Raw genomic sequence first — 8979 nt, 5'->3', positions numbered from 1 at the left:
GAAGTAGAGAACAAGTTCTAAAACATCGTCTCCATCATACGCTTGTTCTCAATTGTCGCCTTTTTCTTGCTCCTATAATGCCGCTTACATCTATGAGGAATACAGGGAGGGCTTAATTTAGAGTGTATCTTCCGTAATGGTGAAAAGGAAAAATGGGTGGCCCTTAATTTTGGGGTAGTTGGAACATAAAATACCACCTAGAAAACTTAGGATGATGTAGACATCTGCTTTTGGTCCCTGTCCCGACCAGAAGTGCTATGACGATAAACAATTCCATCTTTGTGCTGCATTAGAGTAAGAAATGTCAATGGACTACAGATTGAAGCCTAAACACACAAAACAGACTAGCTTGACCCAAACAAAATGAACTAAAGCTCAATAAGACTAAGTCCGATCATAAACTAGGCCTAATTCAAGAGTTAAACCTAATTTCGAACAAATTTAGAGCGTCTTAGTTAAAATCTAGGGCTGTCGCAGGAAAATTTGGGCGTGACTCAAGATGTCGCACTCGACTGTCGCGCGCAATTTATATAGTAGCCCAGCACAACTCTTAGTGTTGCGCTTGCGAAGATTCAAAAATATACCGAATCGAATCTAACATACAGCCATGCATGCGCAAGACTCAAAGCCACACTATCATGTCAACACAACTCCTCCAACTGCGCGTGAAAGCCACGCATTACTTCTAGAGTTGCGCGCGTTCCCTACTGCGGCAGAATCTCTGAAATCCTAATCTCAACCATTCCATTATTAATAAGAGGTTCAAAACGAGCTTTGAACACACAGAATAATAGCCAGATTGTTAACAGTAATACCTTGTGAACTTATGCAATAGTTAAACCCTCTTGTCATAAACACTCACCCTTTATTACTTTGTTCTTACGGTGGAAGTTCCCGAATAAGGAGTCCCTTTGCATTCTAAATGAAGACCTAGCAAGGAAAAGTGGTAATCCCGAGCACTTAGCTAAATCACCTTTCTTTTCTTGTTTTAAATCACTTAAATAGACTAATTAGTGTTGCTTAATCACTTAAAATAAACTTCAAATTAATCGGTTAACATAGTATTATTTTGTTAAATAAGATTACAATTGAATAAATTACTTGATTGTTTTATCAACTAAGTCAAGGCAAATTATCTTGTTTATTTTGTTCTTTTTACGAATTTGTATTAAATAAGAATAACGACATTCGTTGTAATGTAATCCTTTTGTGATTAGCTTGTGTAAATAAAATCAACTAACTTATGGTTCGTTTGGCATTGTTGTGGTTTTCTGTTTTTTAGTTTTTTGATTTTCAAAATCATATGATATATGTTGTATAATGAACAAAAAATTAATCAAACTTATTGAAGTCCTGAAAATTTAGAAAACTAACAACAAAAAAGTGAAAACACCTTTTTCTTGTTTCTTGTTTTTAGTTTTTGGTTTTCAAAAACTGAAAACAAAAAACAATGTCAAACAAGCCCTTAATTTTAGGTATCACGTTGCATATATTGTCTGGCAATGGATTTGTGAAGAGCTAGTAGAGGCTGCACTAGGGCTGGGATGTTGATTCCCCTAAAAATGGAATGTTAAATTTGTACCCTCTCTCCCGAACTCATTTCTAGTACTAGTAGACTAATTTGGGCATGAGTAAACTTATGATTCGTGCTAAATTTACCTTGAACTCTACTTGGGAGTGAAAGGAAAGATGTCCTTCCAACAAGTGTATTATTCCAATAGAGGGTTCAGAATTATTAGAAATCTAATTCTTCAGTGAGATCAAGTGATCGGAATGCCTAGGTGGAGGCCGCTTTCGATCAGTAATATTAGTGTACAATTAATATTACAGCTTAATCTTGACTAAACCCTTTGGGTCGCACCCAATCAAACAATCGATGCGAGACGACAAATCAATCCGAAGGATTTGATGAGTCATCAGAGTATTACGAACAAAGACGTCGGATATCAAGCTTATAGCGTCGAGATCGAGCTCCACAAATCAAGCAAGCGACAAGTTTGAGCCAAGCCGTAGCCTCGCATTGGCCTTGCCATGCGAGTGCTATGCTAGGCAAGGTCACCAACCCATACGTGTCCTGAGTGCCTAGCAGGCCAAGCACTCGCACATCGCATTGCAAAGGTATCGCAAGATGCGTGCCATGTGTGTGTGGTGTGGGTGTACATGCATGACTGGGCGTGCTAGCAAAGGAGCTGTAGACTAAATTAGGAACAGGAACAGCAACAAGAGAGGGGGTGAATTGTTGTTGTTACTAGTTTAAGCATTTTTGCCCTGTTTTTGCGGAATTGAATAAAATAATAAAGCTTAAACTTAGCGAAATAATTAAAAGAGACAAACGATTTTTACGTGGAAACCTTCTAGGCCTAAATAGAAGGAAAAATCACGACCCCACGAGATTTCTAAATTCTCCGCTATGTTTAAGGCAACTCGTTACAATTACATTAAATATCTCACTTGACTCGAAGCGCATCAACTAGGCCAACTTCTCTCTCAAATTGCTTCACTCAAAGCAACAAACTTAGCTTCACTAAAATCTAAACTCCACACTAGCTTCATTAAAAGCTATGTCCTTAGCTTTGCTCAAAGCTATTTTCTTCTCTAGCTTCGCTAGAAGCTTTCTAATTCCCCCTAGACTCACCCAAGTCTAGTTACAAATATTCTCTCAAAAACCCTTACAAAAGGATAAAAATTCTCTAACATAAAATCAAAGAGTTGCACAAGAAAATATTATAAATTAATTAGCGATTTTAAAACAAAATTTTCTTGTAAAAATTCTCCCAAATTCACGTATAATTTAATGGCTCATACTAAGGCAAGTTTTGAGGAACAACCGAATCTGTTATTTATAGAGCTAAAATCCCTAATTAAAATGGAATATTCCAATCCATTATTCCTTATCCAAAATAATCATGGGAATAATGTGGATTTAAACCAACAAGCGGTTATCTCCTTAAAGTAGGCATAAAACTTGATTAAATCAAGTACACGGTTACAATAACAATAACCGCTGTTCCCATTTACTAATAATAACATCTGTTCCCTTAAGTAGCAGTTCCCTTATCAGCAGTTTCTTCAACAGCAGTTCCTGTTCCAGTAACAACTGTTAGAACTTTATGCTAATTATAGAAACGGTTAGGCTTACTAAAAATAGGGACGATCACTTACTAACTAATTATAGGAATCGATTATCATAGGCTCTTAGAAGAGAAAACGGCTGTTATACCTATATTTAGTAAATTCCATTATTTACTACATATAAGTCCAAAAAAGATTTTTTAATTAAAACGTTGGTTCTTAAAAAAAACTTTGCCAATTAATTTTAATAAATTATAATTGCAACAAATTAACTTTATTTAATACATTAACTAAAAATAATAATTAAAAATAAATAACCAGAATTTCCAGTTAACGCAGGCTGACTTCAGCTCAGGAATAGTGCGCTGTCTCTGAATTCCAGTATTGCTAGAACATCCAACTTGGGAATAGTAGACCTGCTGTCTCCATTTTACATCCCAAGCGATATACTTCTTCTAACATCTTTCGGATCCTTTTGACACGTACATTTCCATGAACCAAGTCATAGGTACTATCAACGATCATAATCCCGACCGGATATCGACCTGCACACAATCTCTAAAAACATCTTTGTTTAAATAAAGTGTTGTCATCATCAAAACTCAAGAGGTCCAACATGAGCCCTAGCCATCGCGTCGCGCTAGGCATGGCCTAGCACAGCCCGCAAGCATCGGAAGCATGGTGCCTTGTGTGCTTGCTAGCATGCTAGGCCAAGCACCCAGCCCCTCGCTAGCCCGCAAGCATCACAAGGCTAGGCCTTGCCATCGCAAGCATCATAGGCATGGTGCCTTGCGTGCCTGCTAGCATGCTAGGGCCTAGCACCCAGCCCCTCTGTAACACCCAGAGATTTTCTGACGTCATTAATTAATATTTTAATGACTTTTGGGTATTTTATAATTATATTAAATTAATTTTGAAGTAGATTTAATAAATTCCTTTCATATACGAATTTAAATACTAACATATACTTATATTAAAAATACAATCACGATTTCTAAATAAAGAGGTGCGAATAAAAATAATTATTTTATTGAAATGGGTGAACACACGAAGGTGAGTTTCTTTGTTGGGCCTCGCAAGAAGATGAACCTAGGTAAATAAATAAATAAATAAGTGTATAAATTAAATAAATAGGATAAGTTAGGGTTTAAGAGAAGTATCACTCCCTCACTCAATCACGCAGTCACTCCTCTTTCTCTTCTCCCTTTTCCTCGTGTACCGCAACTGCCGCCTCGAGAGGCTGCCCATGGACCCTCAGCAGCCACCATCACATGCCGCCTGCCTCTTTCCCTCCACCGTGAGCTGCCACCGTAGTTGGGAAAGCCTCCCTTCCCCACAGGGAGTCACGGCTGCAGTAGCTTTCCTTGCTTAGCCTGCCGCCAGCAAACAGGGCCCAGGCAGCCGGTTTTGGCTTTGCGCCACCACCTCGGCGACCTCCTCTCACTTCTTCACTCTCTTGCTAGTTTTATTTTGTGAGCCATCTCCTTTCTCTTATTTGATTTCATCATATTGTGTATTTAAATTTATAAAGTTTATGTGAAAAGGGTTGAACTTTGTATGATTGTTATTAAATCTTGTAATGAGTGAGAATTGGATTGATGACTTGAATGTACTTATGAATTAGGTTTTTTGAAATATAAATGAAAAGTGTTGAACTTGTATTTTTTTCATTGAATCTTCTTGTGGGTAAGAGTGTTTGATGAATTAAACATGTTTATGACTTAGGGTATGAAGGGTGATTTGAAAATTATGGGTTGTGTGTTGATTTTGTATTAGTTTCTTTGAATGTTAGTATGGGTAGTAATTAAATATGTTATCTTAGAACACGAAACGATTAGGGCTAGGTTATAGAGATGAAATTACCAATGATGTGTGTGTTATACTATATTTTGGTGATGATTGATTAAATAACTTTAAAAGTTGTTTTAAGATTTGGTTGATTGGTTATTATTGTGAATAATTAGTTATGGTGATGATGTTAGTTGACTATGAAAGTGATTTTAATTGATTAAATTGAGAATAATAGCTACTAATTGTTGTGGGTTGATTGTTGTGAATTACAAATATCCTTATTAGGTTGTTATTGAAGTTATAGATACATGATATTGGTAGGCCAAGAGCATAATGTCAACTTATCTTCGATGGTTGGTAAAAGTTATTTGTCGTGTTGTTTTGATTATAGTTCTTAATAGCTTTGGAGAATGCAACAAATGATATCCCGATATGATAACTCTAAGATTTGCCTTATCGTTATATTAATGTTATATTAAAATTGTAAGATTTAGTTGTGATTAGTTATTTTTGGGTAACGCGAGCCGATATGCCCAAAATTAGTTAATGTAAAGAAATGATTCACACATACTTCTACTTTAAATCGATGGAAAGACTTATGTTGTGTTGTGTTAATGATTTTGACTTGTATTGAATGAGTTGTGTGCGTGCTAGAGTAATCGGAAACTCATGTTGAATGGTTGATAGCGGTTACTTTTGTATTTAGTTTGGTATGGCAAAGTAGTTAAGGGAACTTATTAGTTCTACTCATAAATTATATAGGTGCCCATTTCGTAAGAGGAAAGTAGAGCCTTAGTTGGGTGATTTTCTGACTTTTGATCGTGCAGTGACGCTTACAGGTACGTACACGCAGTAATAACCCTTACATGCAATTTTCTTTAAGACATTTTTGTTTATTTTGATAGTATGTATTGTATCGAAACAATGAAGTACTAGTGATTACACTTTATATGAAGAGCTATCGACTATGAAGTCCTTGCGCTTAGAATAGTTTAGAGAATGAGAGTGTTGATATAAGGCGGGAACCACCCCCTTATTTATTTAAGAATTAGATTATGCCTTAATTGGTGTTGGAATGACTCCGTTATAGGTGAATTTCATATTCTATTGAGTGGCTCATTGGGTTTTGGCGCTGCAATCCCAGGGCGCTCATTAATAGTTGAAAGTGGAAGTTATTCCCATCTGATAAGGTACTAGATTATGATTAGCTGGCGTGACTCAACTGGATTATGTCCGGTTGATTTATTAGTACCCTAGGTGAGCTTCGACGAGACCACCGTTAGGGGGTTATGAGCATGCTTGGGTCACTGGGCGCCGGATGGCCGATACCGCCCCTTGAACGAGGTGATACCATGCGGGCCTTGCAAACCTTAATATGGTGGCCTCTTCACTGGTTTAGTACCCCAGTGTGTTAGTTTTTCTCGAAGGTAGGACCCGAGAGGGTCAGCTAGAGAGGGCATGAGCTCATACTTTGCCATAGGGTGCCGGATGGCCGATAACGCCCTTGGCCGTGTCACTATGCCAGAAAATAGAGAAAGATCCACTGATAGAAAGTTATTCAGTGATAGAAAGTTTATTCATTGATCGAAAGTTATCTATAATTATAAAAGATTCATTCTTTGATAGAAAGCTTACACATTGATAGAACGTTTACTTTTTGATTGAATATTTACTCATTGATAGAACATCTACTTATTGAAAGAATAGTTTATGTTAGTGAGAAGTGTGCCTAAGTTAAGTTACCTCAAGGGTATTACGAACTATGATCACACTTACCTTAAGATAGACAAGCTCTATAAGGTCATGTGTTAGGTAATCTGTTAATGCCTTGGTCGAGTTAAACTATGCGTGTTTTGCAAGAGTTTATGTTTGAAAAGAGGAACGTGAAGACTTGCATTCTACCCAAGAGCACATGGTTCGGGTTGGAAAGCACGTAATGAAATTAAGAAGTATAAGTTGCCGATAAACGGTTACTATCTGTGCTTGTGTTTTATGTAATCATCTTATGTTGTTTTATGATATAATGCTATCTAGTAGTTGGCCTTATTATATTTGATGCTAGTTACTAACGTGTACGTGTTTGTGTTTATGTTTGATTGTTGATGACTTTCTATGATTGTCCTGCTATGACACATTGGCCTTTGGTCTAATGTCGAGCAGGAGGACGATTATAGACAGGCGCAGCAGGTACTAGAGCTTTTTTGCATTGCATTGAATTTGGGGAGAGTGATGAGGGCGAAGCATAACCTGTGTCATGCCGTTATCTTTCGATTTTGTAGCTCTTGTTATCTTTTGTAAGCTTTGGTTGTATATGTTTTGTTACGAGGCCTTGTTTCCTCCCTCGTATATTTGTATTTCCGCTGCGTAGTTTATAACTCTGTATGGTTTTAAGGAATTAAGTCTTTTTTTTTAAAACGCAAACGTCGACACTGGAACCACGATCCATGCTTGTCATTTAGATTTGAGAAGCCGGCGACAAATCATTCCGCCGTGACATAGTTTTGATAGGCCATTGGAGCCTTTACTTTATTAGCTTCTAAATAACTTTTTTTTTAAAAAGGCGCACATTTTTAAGGTAGATGCTGCCGAAATTTTCACTCACCTTTTTAAAGTTAATATTTAACGTTTATCTAAATTCTATTCCTTTTTCTTTTATGTAACACCCGAATTTCCTCCCGTGCTTTACAATTTTTGTTTCATTAAGGGGTCGGAAATTATGGGGTGTTATAGGTGGTTACCAGAGCCAGTGGTCCGTATTCTCGACGCTTTGTGTCCTCAAATTCGTTGAGAAATTGCTTGAAGTTAGAAGTCATTCGTGAGAGTTTCGTTAGATATGGGATAGGTGCATATTACATATTCATGTATTATGATTATCATTGCATGTGCGTAGATAAATATATAGTTTGTGTAGCTTGTTATGAGACTCATTTTCATGTGCGTTATTATGATAATTAAAAGTTATGATGGTGGTTTGAATGATGACTTGATTTAACAAATCAGTAGATTTGAATTATGCATTATCAAGCAATAATGAAATTATTGAGTATTTGGTTCAACTCATGAGTTTTATTATAAGTAGTCATTAGGGAGATATGAAGTATGAATGATGAAATTCTAGAGAAGTTGGTTGCATCGGGAATTTTCTCTTGCTTGTGATGATTATATGAAACTTAGTCTTATGTGTTTGAATATTTGTTCATGTGAATTGTTTTCATAAAGCTTACGAGTTTTGATATTGATCCTATACATGAACCCACTATTTACTTATCTGCTTGAGCTTTTCATTTGTCAAGTGCATTCGTTCATCATAACATAGAAGGTGATGATCATAATTCTCTTGAATATGGTTAATGATTGTGCAAGTATGATCGTAAGTAGTTTGAACCAGAATAAGGACAAAAGCTAAAGTGTAATAAGAATTCAATATATTGTAAATGAAAGAAAAGGGTCTTGTATGCGATACCTTGTAAATAAATTTTTAATCACCAGTTGATGATAATAATGCGGTCATAGCTAAAGTATAGATGCGTTAAAACCTGAATATTAATTAAGGAGAAGTTCGAGAGCACGTTAAGAGTTTATAGTTTGAGAATTCAACCCTTAATTTCGAACCATGATCTATAAGAGTATTATTGATATATTCTTCATATAGTGATGAGTTGAAGTTAAGATATTGTTTTCAACGTCTCTAAGTGTTTAAAGATAAGCTATATCAGTTGAACTAAATTATCACATTACTACTGTTCTTCATACTATAATCGCCTTAATATTTCCATTTGAAGTTATAATTCTTACTAGATTGAGGCTCTCGACCTTTGTAATTAACTATAGTAACGTTGGCGTTGAGTTTTAGGGTGGCATAATCGTGTCTACCAATGAACGTTTTCAATCTCATACGGTGAATAGACTGATGCTTTAAATTAGTTAATGTAATATATATTTGTCAGTTCTAAACCCAACATCTTATGCTTGTAGTGAGACCTTAAGAGTCAGTTGAGAATTAAAACTATAGTCAATCCATTAGCCTAAGATAATCACTTTATATATTTTGATGAATTATATACTATAAGGGTCCCCTATCATTGATTTTGATTTTTGTAAGCATCCAACTCTCAT

The 8979-nt window shown here is 36.1% G+C and overlaps 1 long non-coding RNA gene across 1 annotated transcript; it reads left to right on the top strand.

Moving 5' to 3' along the window:
• The first annotated feature begins 580 nt into the window (after nucleotides 1–580).
• LOC130825340 (uncharacterized) lies at nucleotides 581–7358 on the top strand. The gene is made up of 3 exons (XR_009046871.1): nucleotides 581–946; nucleotides 5626–5702; nucleotides 7024–7358. It is a non-coding gene; the product is annotated as an uncharacterized LOC130825340 (long non-coding RNA).
• The last annotated feature ends 1621 nt before the right edge of the window (nucleotides 7359–8979 follow it).

This window comes from Amaranthus tricolor, chromosome 10, assembly GCF_026212465.1.
Source record: "Amaranthus tricolor cultivar Red isolate AtriRed21 chromosome 10, ASM2621246v1, whole genome shotgun sequence".
Taxonomy (NCBI): Eukaryota; Viridiplantae; Streptophyta; class Magnoliopsida; order Caryophyllales; family Amaranthaceae; genus Amaranthus; species Amaranthus tricolor.
The sequence above is the reverse complement of the archived record's forward strand: the minus strand, read 5'-3'. Positions and strand labels throughout refer to the sequence as shown.